This window comes from Hibiscus syriacus, unplaced genomic scaffold (assembly GCF_006381635.1).
Source record: "Hibiscus syriacus cultivar Baekdansim isolate YM2019G1 unplaced genomic scaffold, ASM638163v2 tig00110345_pilon, whole genome shotgun sequence".
NCBI lineage: Eukaryota > Viridiplantae > Streptophyta > Magnoliopsida > Malvales > Malvaceae > Hibiscus > Hibiscus syriacus.
Window position 1 is genome coordinate 984,601 of NW_024062696.1, and position 20,185 is coordinate 1,004,785.

Below are 20,185 nucleotides of genomic sequence, written 5' to 3' on the forward strand. Positions count from 1 at the left end.
TTTTAATAAAGGTATGCATCGGTGCACTACACCATGTATCGATGCATCCCATGACGGGTACATCGATGTACTATCTATGCATCAATGCATAATTCCTATTCGATGTTTGTATTTTAAACAGGTGCATTGATACACTTCTTATTCATTAATGCACTAATTGCATTCGATGTTCATTTATTTGAGAGTGCATCGATACACATTGAATGTGCATCGATGCACACAACCCATAAATGACACTTTGTGCAAATCCCTTCCTGATCCTCTCAACTCTTAATATATCACCCCTTTTTATATTCTTAACTCTTATACACCTATTTAAACTAATTAATACTCATTCAATATCTCTTAACCTTCAAAATCCATTTCTCCCCATAGTATTTAAGAATTTCATTCAAATTCCCACATGTTCTAAATCTGATTCTAACACTTCATATTTCTTAATCAAGTTGGTGGCAAGTCAAATTCAACTCTCAATTCTCCTTATGAGCTTTATTTCAAAATTTCATTCAAGAACTCTTAATCTTTAATTCTTCCTACATTCTTCATCTTGTTGTTTTAAAGCAAATTAAGCTTTCCTTAAGCTTAATTAGCATCTCAGGAGCAAAACCAAACTTAAATCTCAACTAATAAGAATTCTTACCTTTGCCTTGGCTCATACACACAAAGAAGAAAGGAGAAGAAGAGTTATCTTGAAGCTTGGATATTTTCTTCCTCACATACACGAGGCCTCCATATATATATAACCAAATAATTATTTTCCTTGTAAATGACCATTTTGTCCTTTTATTCTTTCTTCCTTGCAAATTAATCCGATACCAAATTGTAATACTATTCAATTATTCTACTTTAGTCACCAAATTATGAAGTTTTATAATTTAGTCACTAACCCATATTTTGGGATGTTACAAATCTCTACCCCTTAAGAAAATTCGTCCTTGAATTTTCATTACGCGAAGAGATGGGGGTACTGAATCTTCATGTCCTCTTCACGTTCCCACGTCGCTTCTTCCACCTTGTGATTTCTCCACAAGACTTTAACTAATGGAATAGTCTTGTTTATTAATTGCTTAATTTTGTGAGCTAAGATTTTAACCAATTTCTCTTAATAAGTCAAATCTGGTTGAATCTCGATCTCTTTTGGAGTCACAATGTGGGAAGGATCAGATCAATACTTCCGAAGCATTGAGACATGAAAGACATTGTGAATTTTCTCCATTTCAATTGGCAAAGCCAGCTGATATGCTACTGGTCCAACTGTCTTTACGATCTCATACAGTTCGATGAATCTAGAACTAAGTTTTCCCTTACGTCCAAACCTCAAAACTTTCTTCCATGGAGACACTTTGAGAAATACTTTATCTCTAGCTTGATATTCTATCTCTTTTCTCTTTAAATATGCATACGATTTCTGTCTATCAACTGCTGCTTTAAGATTACTTTGAATTACTTAGACCTTTTCTTCCACCTCCTGAATCAACTCATGACCAAGAATTTCTTTATCTTTAAAGCTCAAACCAATTTAGGGGCGTACGATATCTTCTTCCATAAAGAGCTTCATAGGGAGCCATTTTGATGCTTGATTGATAACTATTGCTGTACGCGAATTCAGCAAGTGGCAAGTACCTTTCCCATGATCCTTTGAACTCGATAACACAAGCTCTCAACATATCTTCCAAAATTTGGATTATTCTCTCCGATTGCCCATTGGTTTGAGGATGAAATGATGTACTGAAATTCAGCCAGGTCCCCAACGTTTTATGTAATGATTTCTAAAACCATGAAGTAAATCTAGGATCTCGATCCAAAACAATAGAAACAGGTACTCCATGTAGACGTATAATCTCCCTGATATACAACTTTGTATACTTGTCTATGGTAAAGTCAACTCGTACTGGAATAAAATGAGCTGACTTAGTCAATCTATCTACAATCACCCAGATAAAATCTCTTTTATTCAGAGTCAAAGGTAACCCCGTTACAAAATCCATTGTTACATTCTCCCATTTCCACTTAGGAATAGACATTGGTTGTAATAATCCTGAGGGAACCTGATGTTCATCTTTGACTTGCTGACATGTCAAACATTTAGATACGAATTCCGTAATGTCTCTCTTCATTCCAGGCCATCAATATCAACTTTTGAGATCCATATACATTTTGTTTCCTTTCGGATGCATAGTCAATAGACTACAATGAGCTTCCGTTAACAAGTCTTTCTTCAATTCATCATCATCTGGGATCACTAGCCTCCCTTGATAATATAGGTTTTCATTAGCTTTCATTTTATAATCGATAACCTCTCCATCCCTTATCTGCTGTAACTTCTTTAAACACTTTTCATCTCCAGCTTACAATTTTTTAATTCGATCTAGCCATGATGGCTTGAGAGTCAATTCCACACATATAGCACCGTCTCCTCTTAACGATAGTCTGGCATCCAAAGCTCGTAAGGCTGTAAACGTCGTTCGGTTTAAGGCATCCGCTACCACATTCGCTTTCCCCGGATAGAAATCGATCACTACATCATAATCCTTTAAGAACTCCACCGATCTTCTCTATCTTAAATTTAACTCCTTTTTGGGTCATCAAATATTTCAAACTCTTATGATCTGTATACAAATAGCATTGTTCACCATACAAGTAGTGACGCCAGATCTTAAGAGCGAACACTACCGCAACAATCTTCAAATCATGCGTTGGATAATTCTTCTCGTGCGGTTTAATTACCTCGAAGCATAGGCCACCACTTTACCTTCTTGCATTAACACGCATCCCAACCCGTTATGAGACGCATCCACTACAAGAAAATATACCTTTAATGACACACAAACAATGACACATGCTAATTTATGACTTGCAAAAACTGTGTGTCATTAAAAAGGTCATGTTTCTTAAAATATGAACGATTTATAACTTACAATATTGTGTGTCATATTTAATAGTCATAATCCAAAAAAATTATAAAACACGGAGTACACTTTTTAAATGTGAGTCATCTATAAAAATCGTCTTTTAATTTCCCCCCCATTATTTTCATCATTTCCCGCTTCTTCCCCCTCGATAATTATCAGTTCACTCTGCATGCTTCCCCTTTTTCTCTTTTTCCCTTTTTCCTTTTTCCTTTTGTCCAAAACGCCATCTTCTCGAAGGGATTATGTTATCTTTTTGTTGCAGTGATTTTGCATACAACTACCTCGAAGGGACCATTCCAAGTGAATGTGCTTCAATGAATTTGACTTTTGCATCCATCGTCACGTACGATAGCCGAGCAATTGTCATTGACGGGAAATGCCACGTTTTGGTATCCGGCTCTATTCACTACCCTCGCAACACCCCTTATGTAAGCTTGAACTTTCTGTCATTTTCCCCTCGTCTTCCCTTTATCTATTTTTGGAAGAGGAAAAAAATGTGTTTCATGTTTTCAGATGTGGTCGGACCTTATACAAAAATCCAAAGACGGAGGATTAGATATGATCGAAACTTACGTTTTCTGGAATCTGCACGAACAAGTTCGAAACTAGGTTCTGCCTTCTTTTTTCCTCTTCAGTTGCTGTGCTAAAACTGTTCTGAACTTATGCACTAAAAATTAATCCCATTGATTATTTCCCTGAGTTTTGATTATCGATGTTTACAGTATAATTTAGAAGGAAGAAACGATTTGGTTAAATTTGTGAAGTTAGTTGCAGCAGCTTATCTTTATGTTCATCTACGTATCGGACAATATGTTTGTGCGAAATGGAGTTATGGGTAAAATTTTATTTATTTATTTATTTTTCGGTATGTTTAATCTTCTTTTATTTGTTGATAAAATATTTGCAGTGGATTTCTTCTTTGGTTACATTTTATACCCGGGATCAAGTTCCGAACTGATAACGAACCATTTAAGGTAATATATTTATCCATAAAAATATTATTACTTTATTATTTAAATAAATTAATCTCTTCTTTATTCATCATTCTCTTCTGTTTCGTAATGTTCACTGAAATTGTTGGATGGACTGATAGCTTAAATGATTAAAAACAAGTGTAAAAATGTTTTTTTAAGGCATAAATACAGAGGTTCACAGCCAAAATTGTGGACATGATGAAGCAAGAGAAATTGTATGCATCACAAGGAGGGCCCATTATTTTTTCACAGGTATACATTTTGTCTTTGCTCTTTTCTTCTCCAACTTTCTTATGAACAATTCCTGTTGTTGTTGTCGGTGCTATAATATTTCCCCTAATGGTTTTCTGGGTTTTCTTATATAGATTGAAAATGAATATGGAAACATTTATTCAGCATATGGGGCAGGTGCAAAACCATATATTAAATGGGCAGCTAATATGGATGTCTCATTGGATACTGGAGTTCCCTGGGTCATGTGCCAGCAATCTGATGCTCTTGACCCCATTATAAGTTTGGGGTTTCAAGATTTAGGTTTTTTACTTGCAATTTCGATCATAGTTAATCGTTTCGCTTGGAATTTACATGTTTTAGTCAAAATAGGTTTCAGTATGTTTCTTGTTTGTTTTGAAAATTAGGGCATGGGTTGGTGTTTGATACATAATTTCTTTTTTTATCTTGGCAATGACAGATTAACACCTGCAATGGATTCTACTGTGATCAATTCACTCCAAATTCTAATAAGAAACCAAAAATGTGGACCGAGAATTGGTCTGGATGGTATGGTGTCCAAGTCCAACTCGTCAATATAATTTACAATCTGACTTCTACTTAGTAGTTGTTTTGGTGATATGGATTAAATGTCTCCATCATAATGCTGATTGCTTGCTTCTTTTATTGAACTTTTTATCAAAAAGTATTTCTTCTTCATTATTTCCCAATATATTTCAAATGTTAGGTTCCTTTCATTTGGTGGTGTCATTCCCTATATACCTGTAGAAGATATATCATTTGTGGTTCTGCGGTTTTACCAAAGAGGTGGAACTTTCCAAAACTATTATATGATAATCATAATTGGAGTTTCAAATGTGTTTGTGCATTGTCTTTTATAGTAATAAAATTCAATCCTAGAACCTAGTACGCAGTCTCATTTCGAACGGAACTTACGGGTAAATTTTTTTGGTTTCTCTTAAAACAGTATCATGGTGGAACAAACTTTGTCAGGACTACAGGTGGTCCCTTTATTGCTACTAGTTATGATTATGATGCTCCGATTGATGAGTACGGTATGTCTTCAGTCAATCTAATAAAAATTATTAGCACTTCTAAGTATCTACTTGGCCTCCTGTAACATACTTGAGGTTATCATCTTGTATGCAACTTCACTCATATCGGTGGTTATTACAATAGAATGAGTAATATAAAACCATGATTATTCGGTTTATAATTTCATAAACGACATCTTCTAAGTTTCAACTGTCTTCCAATTCAATGTTTTTTTTTAGGACTTGTTAGACAACCTAAGTGGGGTCACCTAAGAGATGTTCATAAGACTATAAAGCTTTGTGAAGAAGCACTGATAGCCACTGATCCTACCATTTCCTCCTTGGGTCCAAACTTGGAGGTATTTTCCATGTTTATTCTCTTCCTTTCTCATTTTAAAAGAGAACCTTACTTCTTTGCTTCTATGTTGGTTATGAATAAGAACTCAAGGAGGGCTGCCTCTTTATTACTTCTTTGACTAATTGGTGAGCAAGGGCCCCGTTGAAATCTCAAGGATCATAATATTTTATACACATAAATGACAAAAGATAAATCACTTTTTTTTATCATAAACTCTTCCTAAGACTTTTCTTGAAAACAAAATGTGCTCAGGCTATTATTGAAAGATATAGTTGAAAATCAATTAATAGTGGCCCAACAGTTTCTTCTGCCAGATCTTGTTCAAATTAATCTGTTCATCGACGTATTTCATTCTTCTTCCCAGACTGCTGTATATAAAAAAGGATCATTATGTTCTACTTTTCTTTCCAATGTGGACACCAAATCTGATGCAACTGTTAAATTCAATGGTAATTCAAACCTTTTGCCTGCGTGGTCTATGAGTACCTTATCAGACTGCAAGAATGTGGTTTTGAACACTGCCAAGGTATGCTTCATTAGCAAATTCACCATCCACTTCAAGTTTTGTTTCGCTTCATTAGCAGCTTAACTAGCTTGCTTCTTGTTCTAGATTTTCATGCCATAACTAGACAAGATTCTTTATGACAAGTTTCTTTAAAACATTGGAATGAATAACATAAATCATGTAAAACTAGCTTTTCTATCTTCTCTTACAAAAGGATCATAGCTGGAAATTCAAGTTGTCATTATTTTTGGGTTCATATAACCTAACTCTGCAAAAGAGACTGTCTGAAAACCTCCCTCGCAGATGTATAATGTATTTCTTCCCCATATTAGGTCAATATTTTAGGATCTCAATCGACTTTTACCTTTGATCAACTGAAATGGGGGATACATATTTAACAAGCTAACTGCAATGATCCTTCCATATCGGTTGTTAAGTATAATGTGTTGAGTTTATGATTATTTTTACTTCAGAACACTAATCGGATCATTTCTGTAGATTGTGTCTGCTTCATCTACCATGGATTGCTTGCATTTATATTTACTTAATTATGTCAATTTATTCTTTCAAGTAACTTATATAGTTTTATTCTTCAAATGACAGATTAACTCTCAGACTGTGATTCCTAGTTTCATGCATAAATCTTTAAATACCAATCCTAACTCAACTGACTCAAGTGATTTCTCTAAATTTTCTTTAAAGTTTAACACATAGAGATTGAATGTAGTAAATATACCCTCTACTTTTTGTATAAATTCACTTGTTTGAAAAGTTCCCCAAAATATACTCTTCTCGTAGTCATCATGGATACCAGGAAAATGTTGGTCGTCTGGATCGTTGTAATGTTTTGCTTTAGCTTGCTTAGATTTGCTGAGTCTAAGGTGGCCAAAGAAGAAGGTGAGTCAAAGTTCAAGATCATATTTTTATTTGTGGTAGTTTCATTTTGTTTATGAGATTGTGGGGGAAAACGAGTGTAAGAGCTCTTGAAATGATTTGCTATGATGATTCTACATACTAATTGTAATCGTGAGCACTAGTGTTTAACTGCTTTATATTATCTTTTTGTTGCAGTGATTTTGCATACAACTACCTCAAAGGGACCATTCCAAGTGAATGTGCTTCAATGAATTTAATTTTTATGTAAGTTTTTAGAACTCCTAACATAAGTTTATTCTATCAACCTGAAAGTTTTTGTTCAGCTCTCTTCTAGTAAATCGCTTGTCAAGAGAAATTCCGAAGTACCTGGGAAAATTTACCAAACTCACATATCAGTATGTTTTGAACCTTTGTTAATTATAGTTATTCCGTTAGATTTTTCAGGGTGCGATAACGATTGACTTCCTAGAAAAATTTGCATTGCAAAATCAAAACAACAAACTCTGTTAGTCTATTTTTTATTAGATGTTGTAGGTGCTAGAAAATTATAGACTTTTCATATTCCTTTTTTCACTCGGAAGGAAATTTATTAAGGATGTTTGATTCTTTTCTTTATCAGGAATCGTGAAGCAAACCAATTTTTGGGCCCTGTACCACCTACACTTGGGGATTTAGTGAACTTGGAAACTTTGTAAGGAAAAACTCAGTACCTTTTTCTTCTTTGTTTAATATTTTACGATTCTCTTAATTTCTTGTTAAATTAGCCTTGATCAAATGATTTGTTTTCATGCTCATTGTAATTTCATGATGTTCTCCTCCAATCAGTTAACTCAGAATTTGCCAGTGACGTTTAGTTTACTAAGAAATCTAACTGGCTTGTAAGTTTCTTCAAATTTTCCTCTTTTTTAAACCACGTATCTGGACACGTTCATAGGATCAACACTGATGTGTTTGCAAATATTGCATTTATCTTTTGTGCAGGAGGATTAGTGATATAAATGGGCTAAGTCAGGATTTTCTTGTGCTCAGAAACATGAAACGCCTACTGACATTGTATGTTTTGTGCTCAAATTATCAAATATTTTAAAGTTTCCATCTATATATGATTCATTTTGATAGAACATAATCCCATTATATTTTTATAGGGTTTTGAGGAATCTTATGTGACAAACTTTATTATGTCGTGATATTTTGTATCGACATATGATTACAATATTTTGTATCGCTTAATGTGAATATATTGTATGCAAATGGATTGCTTGTATATAATATGATATATATATTTAGTATTATGAGGCATTAAATGTGATTTAGTTTGATTATTTGTCAATCTACAATATATATATATATATAATTTACGACATGCAATCACGACACACGAATGTGTGTCATCTTTTCTAATGACGTGTGCTTCAATGACATGTAATGTAAGTCATAAATGCGTGTCATAAATTTATGACACACAAATGTGTGTCGTCTTCATTTATGATGGGGGCTTCAATGACGCGCGATGAGCGTCATAAATGCACATCATAAATGCGTGTCATAAATGCGTGTCATAAATGCGTGTCATAAATGCGCGTCATAAATTCGCATCATAAATACGCGTCATAAATTTATGACGCACAATTACGTGTCATCTGAGATTCATGTCGGTGGCTTCAACGACAGGCATTTGTGTGTCATTTGCACCCATAGATGACGCGCAATGCGCGTCACTAAAGGGGTTTTTTCTAGTAGTGATCACTGTACACTACATAATTCTTGTCAGATTTGAGTTGAATCAATACTGGAGCTTCTGTTAAAATCCTCTTTAGCTTTTCAAAACTCTCATGGCACTCCGGAGTCCAAGTAAATTTTACTTCTTTCCTCAATAACTTGGTTAGGGGTAATGCTATTACCGAAAAGTTTTTAACAAACCTTCAGTAATAACCAGCTAACCCAGAAACTCCATACTTCTAACACATTCTTTGGAACTTCCCACTCTAAAATGGCTTTAATCTTTTTGGGATCCACTCGAATTCCTTTCGCAGCAGTAATCACATGTCCAAGGAACGTCACTTCCTTCAACTAGAATTTACATTTAAAGAGTTTAGCACAAAGCTTCTTTTCTCGTAAAATCTGCAACACCTTCGTCAAGTGTGAATTATGTTCTTCTTTGGACTTTGAATACACTAGAATATTGTCAATGAACACCACCACGAATTGATCCAAATAGGGTTGGAATATTCTGTTCATGAGATCTATGAAAGTAGCTGGTGCATTTATAACTCCAAACGGCGTCACAATAAACTCATAGTGACCATATCTCGTTCTAAATGTTGTCTTTGGGATATCCTTGTCTTGAATCTTCAATTGATGATAACCAGAACGTAAATTAATTTTTGAAAACACTGAAGCTCCCTTTAACTGATCAAATAAATCATTAATTCGGGGGAGTGGATACTTGTTCTTGATAGTCACTTTATTAAGTTGCCTATAATCAATGCAAAGACTCATAGATCCATCCTTCTTTTTAACAAATAGAACTGGAGCTCCCCATGGTGAGACACTTGGTCTGATAAACCCTTTGTCCAATAATTCTTATAATTGAATCTTTAATTCTTGTAATTCTTTTGGGGTCATTCTGTATGGTAACATGGCAATAGGTACAGCCCCCGGCATGAATTCAATATGAAATTCGACTTCTCTGTCTAGAGGCAAACCCGGTAACTCTGCAGGAAAAACGTCAGAAAACTCTCTGACTATAGGAATTTCTTCAATTCCTTTCTCTTTTGCTCTCACATCCAGCACACTTGCAATAAACCCTTGACATCCTTGTAGTAATAACTTCTTTGCCGACATCACTGATATTACATTAGCCAATGGGTTCCATCATTCACTAAATACAATAACTTTTATACCTTCTGAACTTCTCAACGTTACTCTTTTCAGTCTATAGTCAACATTGGCATAGTAACGATATAACCAGTCCGTTCCTAGTATCACCTCGAATTCGTCAAAAGGTAATTCCATCAGATTAACAGGGAATTCAATTCCCTGAATCCATATGGGACACCCTCGACACACCATATTTACTCGAGCACTGAGTCCTAACGAATTAGTCACTATTAGCTCACTGCTAGTATAATCTAACGAAATATTCAATTCTTTCAATAACTTGCTGTAAATTTAAGAATATATAGACCCCGAATCAATCAATACAAACATATACTTATCATACAATTGGAAGATACCTGCTATTATCTCTGGGTCATCTCTATCCTCGCTAGTCTTGAGATTATATACACGAGTTGTAGAACGTATTTCTTGCGGAGCTGATGACTCTGATTGACTTCTTCCTCTACCTCTACCTCTTCCCCTCGGAATAACCGAGGTAGACCTCTCTGGCTGTACCGATTCACCAGCTATCATAGGATAATCCCGAACAAAATATTCGGTGTCACCACATTTAAAATAGGCTCCAGAAATCATTCTACATATCCCCGAGTGATTCTTTCCACAATGTGGACATTGTCTGACTTGGCTCGAGTTAGATTTTTCGGCTCTGGATCCCACTGACTGAGTTTGTCGTCCCCTCATTGGATTTGATCCCCTCGCGGAGGATGCCATTGACTCTGATCCGGACTGAGGTCAAGGACCAGCATCTCGACCCCTTTTTGATGGTGCCAAACTCGACGATGCACCTGTTCTTTTTTATGTCTGAGCCTGAGAATCTCCAAACCTTTCATTATGAGCTCTTTCTAGAGCTTTAGCATGGTTCACCACTTCTTGAAACGATGATAGATTTAACACAATTAACATTTCCTTCAGTCTTGGACGTAAACCTTCCATGAACCAATCACAACCATCCTTTTCTGTAGGAATAAGCTCTGCAGCAAAGTGACTCAACTTGTTGAATTAACACTGGTATTCATAAACTGTACGGTTCTATTGCTTCAGGTTCATGAACTCTTGCTTCATTTGTCGGATGAACTGATCTCTGATGTATTTATGCTTGAACTCTTCTAAAAACAAAGACCAAGTTACTTGATCACCGGACATTCTCAATGTAACGTTGGTCCACCAAATCCTTGCTTGCCCCCTCAGCAAGGAAACCACTCCGTCTAGCTTATCAGCATCGGAACAATGAAGTCCCTCAAGCACGATTTTCACGTCATTAAGCCAAAGGTCCGCAGTAACAAGACCTTCTTCAGCTTCACCTCTATACTCTAGTGCTCCTAAACCCTTCAACTCCTTTACAATATTTATTCTTGGAGTTGAAGTAACAGAAGGTTGGAAACATGCCAATACCGCGTCGAGTGTTCTAAAGAACACATCTTGATCACTTACAGGCACTCCAGAGGGTACCTGATCTTCACTCTGCCTGGCCAGGGCAGGTGAATTACTACTTTCAGCGGACCTATCGTCTCCCACTTCACTTCTAGAGCTACAATGTCCAGACATCTATAAAATATACCCATATCATTCTATAAGCAAAACAACATACTTACTATTATATCATATCAAAAGTTTTCACTATTTTGTTGGCATGTATACTTTACATGACACTCTAGAATGCGTTTATACCGAGAATCGACTAAATCGTAGCTTTGATACCATTAAATGTAACATCCCCAACCCGTATCCAACCTGAATACGAGTCTGAGGTGTTACATTAACTTTTCAAACTTTGACTCTTGACCAAATTCAAGGAAAATTTAAAACTTTCATTAACATAAAAATAGTTTATTTACATGAAATGACCAAAACAACCAAAAATTGATCAGAGCATTCATAACTGACACTTTTCTTACATGCCAACAATATACACGACAAAATACATACTTTATCAGTTACTCCTGATCTGATCTTCTGGCAGTGTTGATGTTCTTGCTACTGCTATTCCTGTTCTTCCCGATTCTTGGTACCTACGTGTAAATCACTTACACGCTAAGTTATAGACTTAGTGAGGCAATAAATAAACATGTAAATATAACAATGCGTTCATGAGCATGCATTCTTTCCATATGATCATGACAACTTTATTTGTATGCCTCTATTTCACTATAATATATATGATGATATCAAGTACACATAACACATACATTCTCATGCTAATTTCACTTTAATTTATCTTTGGATTGCCCATGTACATTATTGAGAATAAAGGTATGCGAGTACATAGAGGTTGTGCACTATGCTATCACCACAGCTCGTATAATTCCCTCAAGGGGAACTGAATATTTATCCCAAAGGACCACTATGTCCCGAAGGACCACTGATAATCCCTTGACTCTTGGTATGCCAATTATACCTAAAACTCTCACATTAAATAACATGGGATTAATTATAAATGCATTTATCATTTTATCTCTTTCATCATTGTCCGTATGACCAGATAAGTCACTTCATCTGATCATTTCCATTATTTCATATACCTGGAAGAATTCTCTGATAATAACATTCATTCATATAATTTCATGTTAATCATGAATGAAGAATGCATGGAATCACTATAACATTAATACATATATATATATATGCATGTACCTGAATATGGAATCATAAATTCAATGATAAGAGATAGACTTATCGCAAGTCTTATCTCAATTCCATTTCATCTAGGATATGCACTCACCTTAGCCTTGCTTTGACTCGATTATAATCCTTTGATTGTTCCGGAACAAGATTACGTTCTAAATCTACATAGTAGTACATTGATACATATCAATATAATAATTGATATATTCTAAACTATAACTCCTTAAGCTAAAAAGAAAGTTATTTTTATCTTTTAATGAAGGTATACATCGATGCACTACACCATGTATCGATGCATCCCTTGACGGGTGCATCGATGCACTATCTATGCATCGGTGCATAATTCTTATTCGATGTTTGTATTTTAAACAGGTGCATCGATGCACTCCTTATGTATCAATGCACTAATTGTATTCGATTTTCATTTATTTGAGAGTGCATCGATGCACATTCAATGTGCATCGATGCACAAAACCCAGAAATGACACTTTGAGCACGAAAATCCCTTTCTGGTCCTCTCAACTCTTCATATATCACCCCTTTTTATATTCTTAACTCTTATACACCTATTTATACTAATTAATACTTATTTAATATCTCTTAACCTTCAAAATCCATTTCTCCCCAAGTATTTAAGAATTTCACTCAAATTCCCACTTGTTCTAAATCTGATTCTAACACTTCATACTTCTTAATCAAGTTGGTGGCAAGTCAAATTCAACTCTCAATTCTCCTTAGGAGCTTTATTTCAAAATTTCATTCAAGAACTCTTAATCTTTAATTCTTCCTACATCTTTCAACTTGTTGTTTTAAAGCAAATTAAGCTTTCCTTAAGCTTAATTAGCATCTTAGGAGCAAAACCAAACTTAAATCTCAACTAATAAACAACTAATAAGAATTCTTACCTTTGCCTTGGCTCATACGCACAAAGAAGAAAGGAGGAGAAGAGTTGTCTGGAAGCTTTGATATTTGCTTCCTCACATATACGTGGCCTCCATATATATATAACCAAATAATTATTTTCCTTGCAAATGACCATTTTGTCCTTTTATTCTTTCTTCCTTGCAAATTAATCCTATACCAAATTACAATACTATTCAATTATTCTGCTTTAGTCACCAAATTCTAAAGTTTTACAATTTAGTCACTAACCCGTATTTTGGGATGTTACACCTTCAATTTTTCTTGAAATTTTTTATTCAATCTGATTTATCGAAATTTCATCATACTTTAACAATTTATAGTTTTTAATATAAATTCTGGATCCAAAATCTAATTTTTATAACACCCCACATTTAAGAGTGAACTATTTATTTACGGGGTCAGATTACCTAACTTTTAAAAAATTACTTTTTTCTCCCTGAACTTTTCTAATTTTATACTTTGTTCACCAAATTTTAAGAAAAATGCATCCTTAAATTTTAGTACATACCTGATGTGAAGAGGTGCAGATATTGTCTTTTCATGTCCTCATCTCTTTCTCGGGTAGCTTCATCGACTTTGTGATTCCGCCAAAGGACTTTGACCAACAAAATTGTTTTGTTATGTAGTTCTTTAACTTCTCAAGCCAAAATATCTACTGGTTCTTCTTAATAACTCAAATCTGGTCAAATCAGTATTTTCTCCGGGGTGATAATATGCGAAGGATCTTATCGATACTTCATGAGCATAAACACATGAAAAACATTATAGACCTTGTCCATTTCCAGGGGAAATGGTAGCTGGTAAGCCACTGATCCAACTCTCATAAAAATCTCATAAGGTCCAATAAGTCTCGGACTCAACTTTCCTTTGCATCCAAATTGTAATATTTACTTCCAAGGCAATACCTTGAGAAATATCTTATCACCCTATTGATATTCAATCTCTTTTAAAGTTTGTATAAGATTTTTGTTGATCAGAAGCTATCATGAGATTATCCTAAATAATTTTTACTTTATCTTCCATTTCTTTCATCAAGTCATGTCCAAATAGATCTCGATCTTTAGCTCAAACCAATTTAATGGTGTTCGACACTTTCTCCCATATAAGGCTTCATACGGAGCCATCTTGATGCTCGATTGATAGTTATTATTATAAGAAAATTCTGCTAAAGGCTAATACTTTTCCCATAATCCCTTGAATTCAATCACACATGCTCTTAGCATATCCTCCAATACATGAATAATCCGCTCTAAGTGACCATCAGTCTACGGATGAAAAGTCGTGTTGAAGTTCAGTCGGGTACCCAAGGCCTCGTACAAGGAATTCCAAAGTATTGAAATAAACCTTGGATCTCTGTCAGAAATTATCGATATATGCACTCCATGAAGCTGAACTAGCTCCTTTATGTATAACTCACCATATTTATCCATCGAGTAATCTGTCCGAACTGGAATAAAGTGAGCTGTCTTGGTCAATCTGTCAACAATCACCCATATTGAGTCTTTCTTGCTGGGTGTCAAAGGTAACCTTGTAACAAAATCCATAGTTATTCGTTCCTATTTCCATTCAAGAATCAAGACTGGTTGTAACAATCCAGAAGGCACTTGATGTTCAGCTTTCACCTGTTGACACGTCAGGCACTTTGCCACAAATTCTGTGATAGCTCTTTTCATACCAGGCCACCAATATCGACTCTTTAAGTCTTGATACATATTGTTTAAACCTTGATGCATAATCAAAGGACTATATTATGCCTCAGAAAGAATATCTTTCTTTAATTTTTTATCATCGGGGATGCAAAGTCTCCCACGATAGTACAAACATCCATCAGTCTTGACTTCGAAGTCCTTTGTCTCATTTTTTTCTACTTGTGCAATTCTTTCCAAACACTTTTCATCTTTCTCTTGTAACTATTTTATTCGGTCCAAAAGCATCTACTTGAACTTTAACTCAGCAATCAAGGCATCGTCTTCCTTTAAAGATAAAGGTGCATCCAAAGCTCGCAAAGCTGCAAAAGTTTTCTGACTAAGTACATCAGCCACCATATTAGTATTTCCTGGATAATAGTCATAATCACATCATAATCCTCTAAAAGTTCTATCCATATTATCTGTCTCAAGTTTAGCTCCTTTTGAGTTAACAAGTTTTTTAAACTTTTGTGATCTGTGTAAATGTAGCATCGAACACCATATAAATAATGATGCCAAATCTTTAGTGCAAACACGACAACTTCAAACTTGAGATCATGATTCGGATAATTCCTCTCATGGGTCTTTAATTGTCTCGAAGCATAGGGCACAACCTTACCATCTTGCATAAGCACACATCCCAAACCATTATGAGATGCATCGCTAAAAACAACATAATCTTTACTATATTTCGGTTATACTAATACGAATGCTTCTATTAAGATCTTCTTTAGCGCTTCAAAACTCTCTTGGCATTTCAAAACTCTCTTGGCATTTCTCTATCCAAACAAAAGACACATTTTTCCGTAAAAGCTTGGTTAATGGTGAAGTTATCATCAAAAATTTCTTCATGAACCTTTGACAGTAACCAGCAAGTCCCATGTAAATTTGAACCTTAGAAATATTCTTTGGGGGTTTCTAATCCACTATAGCTTGAATATTCTTGGGATCTACTCTTATGCCTTTTGCCGAGATAACATGGCCAAGGAAAACAACCTCTGTCAACCATAATTACACTTTAAAGCTTGGCGTTCAACCTTTTCTCTTGAAGAGTCTGAAGAACAACACAAAGATGAGCATCATGCTCCTCTCTCGTTTTTTAGTACACCAAAATGTCATCAATAAATTCTACCACAAATTGATCCAAATAAGGCTGAAAAACTCGGTTCATCAAATCCATAAATGTTGCAGGAGCATTAGTCAAACCTAATGGCATTACCACAAACTCGTAGTGCCCATACCGAGTCCGGAAAGCTGTCTTAGGAATATCCTCCTCTTTAATCTTCAACTGATGCTACCCAGACCGAAAATCAATCTTAGAGAACACTGTTGCGCCTTTAAACTTATCAAATATATCATCAATCCTCGAATGCATATACTTCTTCTTTATCGTTACCTTATTCAGCTATCGACAATCTATACATAACTGTGTAGATCCATATTTCTTTTTCACAAACAACACATGTGCTCCCCAAGGTGAAACACTCGGTTTGATGAACCCTCGGTCAATAAACTCTTATAATTGGGCTTTTAGTTCTCTTAACTCGGTAGGAGCCATTCGATACGGATCCATATAAATAGGCTCAGTACCTAGATAAACATCAGTCTTAAATTCCACCACGCAATCTGGAGGCAAACCAGATAATTCATCTGGAAAGACATCTTTAAAATCCCGAATTGTTGAAATATCCTCCAACCTCATTTCAAACATTTGAGTATCAATCACATTAGACAACAAATCTATACACCCTTCTGGCATTATTTTCCTCCCAGTCATTGCTGATATCAAATTGAGTGGTGATTTCATTTTTTTCACCAATTAATATAATTTTTGAACCCTCCGTGTTCTTCAAAAATAATCATTCCATTCAAAAATCAACCCATCCATGATGCAGAGATAACCAATTCAAAGCTAATATGATATCAAATTCATTAAAAGGTAATTCCATCATATTTGCAGAAAACACAAACCCTTGAATCTTTATTAGGTAATTTCTACATACCTGAGTCACCCTTGTGTCATTATGACTTTTTTCTTGAAGAGTTATTCGAAATAAATAAAAAATTGGAATTTATAATCAAAATTTTAGAAAAGATTTAAAACGATTGGAGTCACCATCAACTTGTGGGATTAAGTAGGTTGAAAACCCGAGATACGCCCTTTTAAATAAAAAATTTAAAATGACGTGATTTGGTTTGCATTTTAGAGATTTTGGTTTTAGGAGTCGATTACGCTTGGGAAAGGATTAGCACCCCCACAAGACCCAAAATTTGTACCTCCAATTATAAATTTGTCCCTATATTGAAAATTAAGAAAATTAAATATTTATTTAATTAATGTCACTTTTATTCCCTAATTAAAGAATTTTAGAGAGACACAATATTTATATATTTCAAATTAAAGAATAAACTAACCCCCTAATTGAAATTAATTCGATTACTTCTTATGTTTTAACCAAAATAATGAAATATTGTCATCCTTAAAAAATTAAAATTAACCAATTATTAAACCCTAAAAGAGAATTCAAAAGGTGACAAGTTAGTCAAATTATTATTTAAAACAATAAGGAAATCCTTGATTTAAAGAACGAAGGCCAAGCCTTTGATGTTAATCAAACTTGTCCTTATCAATTTAAACGTAGGAACAAACCTCTAACTTTTTATTTTAATTAATGAAGCTATTTAATTTTTAAAGTGAACAATAGTATAACACCTATTTATTTGAAAATATTGAAAAAGAAATGTATATTTATTTTAAGACCATTCCTTTTAATATTTAAGAACAAATAGAGATTCTATTTTAAACAAATTATGAATTTATTTATTTGTTTCTAATTAATTTTCTAAAAAACTAATCCTAAAAGGATAATTCTAAACTTAATTAATTTCTAATTAAATAACCTAAACCAAGGCTTTAATTAATAACTAAAGAACTTAAAATCTAAGGTTTTAATAAAAAAAACTAAGGTTCAATTTTAATATTAGTGATTAAAATAAAAGATAAAAAGAAAATCTTAAGATTTAATGTTATAATTAAACATGCGACCATTTTAAAAGATAAGAATTAACAATCAATATTAATAATTAAACACGTTTGAATAAACAATTGAAATGAAATTGATGACTAAATTGAGTTTAATCAAAATTTGGGGAACAAATTACAAGCATTTGGTGACTAAAATAAAATAAATGAAAAGCCACGCCCCGAAAGCAAAACACACAAACTGTTGGGGGTTTTAATGAAGCAATTAGCTTAAAAAATACACATTATAAAATCCAATAATTTAACACAAGCCTCATTTTCAACATTTCAAAAAATTTCTCCTTCCCCAATTGCTCTCATCTAGCCGAAATTTACCCAAGGAGAACCCCCCAAGTTCAACATTCAAACTTTGTTCATCCTTTTTCATCCTAAAAAAAACCATTTTGATCCACCACCAACACCAAAACACTACCTGAAATGTGTTTTCTAAGATCAAACCCTAACTTTTAATTCCATGAACACTAACATGTTCATCTTCCAAAATCCAACTTTGATCCTCCATTAACACCTCAAAACAACCCAAACATGTTATTTTCGGATCTAACACCCAAAATTTTCAACATCATTCTTAAATATACCCCAAAGCCTTCAAGAACAAAACCTAAACTACACCCAAATCCAAAAGGATTTTCCCAACATCACTCAACCTAAACTACCAACTCGAAACCAAAACCCACCGCCCACGTTGCACCTCCACCGAACCCGACGTCGGCCAAGCTCCGACCATCAAACCCAACGCCGACCGAGATCCGTTCAAACCGAAAAATGAAAATACAAGCAACAAAGCAAAGCTCACTTTATCTCAGAATCAACGATGAGCGGTGGCGGAAAACTCTGAAGGTAAAAAAGTTACTTATTTTCCACCTCCTTGCACTGATTTTTCCTCTTAATGATTGAATGCTTGTTGTGATTTTGTTGTTCTTGCTGGAATTATGGAAGCTTGTTAACCCATGATGATTATAGCATGATTAGTTCTTATTTATACTAACAAATGACCTTAATTTGTTAATAATCTCGCTTAATGTTTGTTACAACCGTTTGTTCCAACAAACTTTATTCTTGAGGTGCTTGAAGCTTCCTTCTTGCTTTAACAAATTTTTTATGATTTTTTCGGTTTGAAATGACAAAAAATGGAGCATGAAGTACAGTGAAGTGTGGCAGTGGTGTCGCAGCAATGCGACAATGATGCAACGAAGACTCAAAGAAGAAGATGATCGAACCAATATGTGTGACTCATGTGCCGGTGATGCACCGATAACCCTCCTATGATGGTGGTGATGTCGAGATAAGCTTTGTCTCATTTTGGAAGATGAAGCCTTAGCCATTAGATTCATCTTTGATCCAATGGCTAAGATTGAATCTTAATTTGGTGCTTGGATTGATGATGTGGCATTATCATGGCCTTTGAATCCATATTTCCATCCAAGGTTTGATATGTGTTGAAAACATTTTGATATTTCGATATAACAAATTAAATTAAAAGAATTTTAATTTTGAAAAAGATTTTTCTAAGCATTTTCGATATATTACTCAAAGTATTTCAAAGTTTATTTTAAATCCTTAGTAAAGTGTAAAATTAAGTTTTAATATTAAAATAATTTTAAAACAATTTTACAAAGTATTTCGATCCGTTTCAAAGCCAAAAATTACAGTTTGTCCAGAGGGAACCGATTCCCCCTAAATGGTTTGGCTCCGAGAAATTCCAGTATGATCAGAGGGAACCGATTCCCCCCAGGGGTATCGATTCCCCCACTATTTAACGGTCGAATATTTGAATTTTACACTTAGGGAATCGATTTCCCATGAGGGGCGATTCCCCCCACGCTCCAAGCTGTTGTATTAATTGTTTTCACACTTAAACAGCTCCAATAACTTCATTAATGATCCCCAGCATTCAGAAGTGATTCAAGGTGTATTTAAGCAAGCTTAGAAGCCATTGATAAAAAAACAAGAAACATCAAGCAACTAGAATCAAGAGAGAATCAAAGAGAAAGCATCAAACCTCAAGTTTGAGCATTTCAAGCCTATTTTTCATTCAATATTCATTTTGCTTTCAAGAACACTTATTGTGCTCAATTGTATTTATTCTTGAGTGTTCTTTCTTTGTTCTAGAATTG

At 34.5% G+C, this 20,185-nt stretch overlaps 1 pseudogene; it reads left to right on the plus strand.

Annotated features, from left to right (window-relative positions):
• The first annotated feature begins 3,226 nt into the window (after positions 1-3,226).
• LOC120120698 lies at positions 3,227-7,141 on the plus strand (annotated as a pseudogene).
• The last annotated feature ends 13,044 nt before the right edge of the window (positions 7,142-20,185 follow it).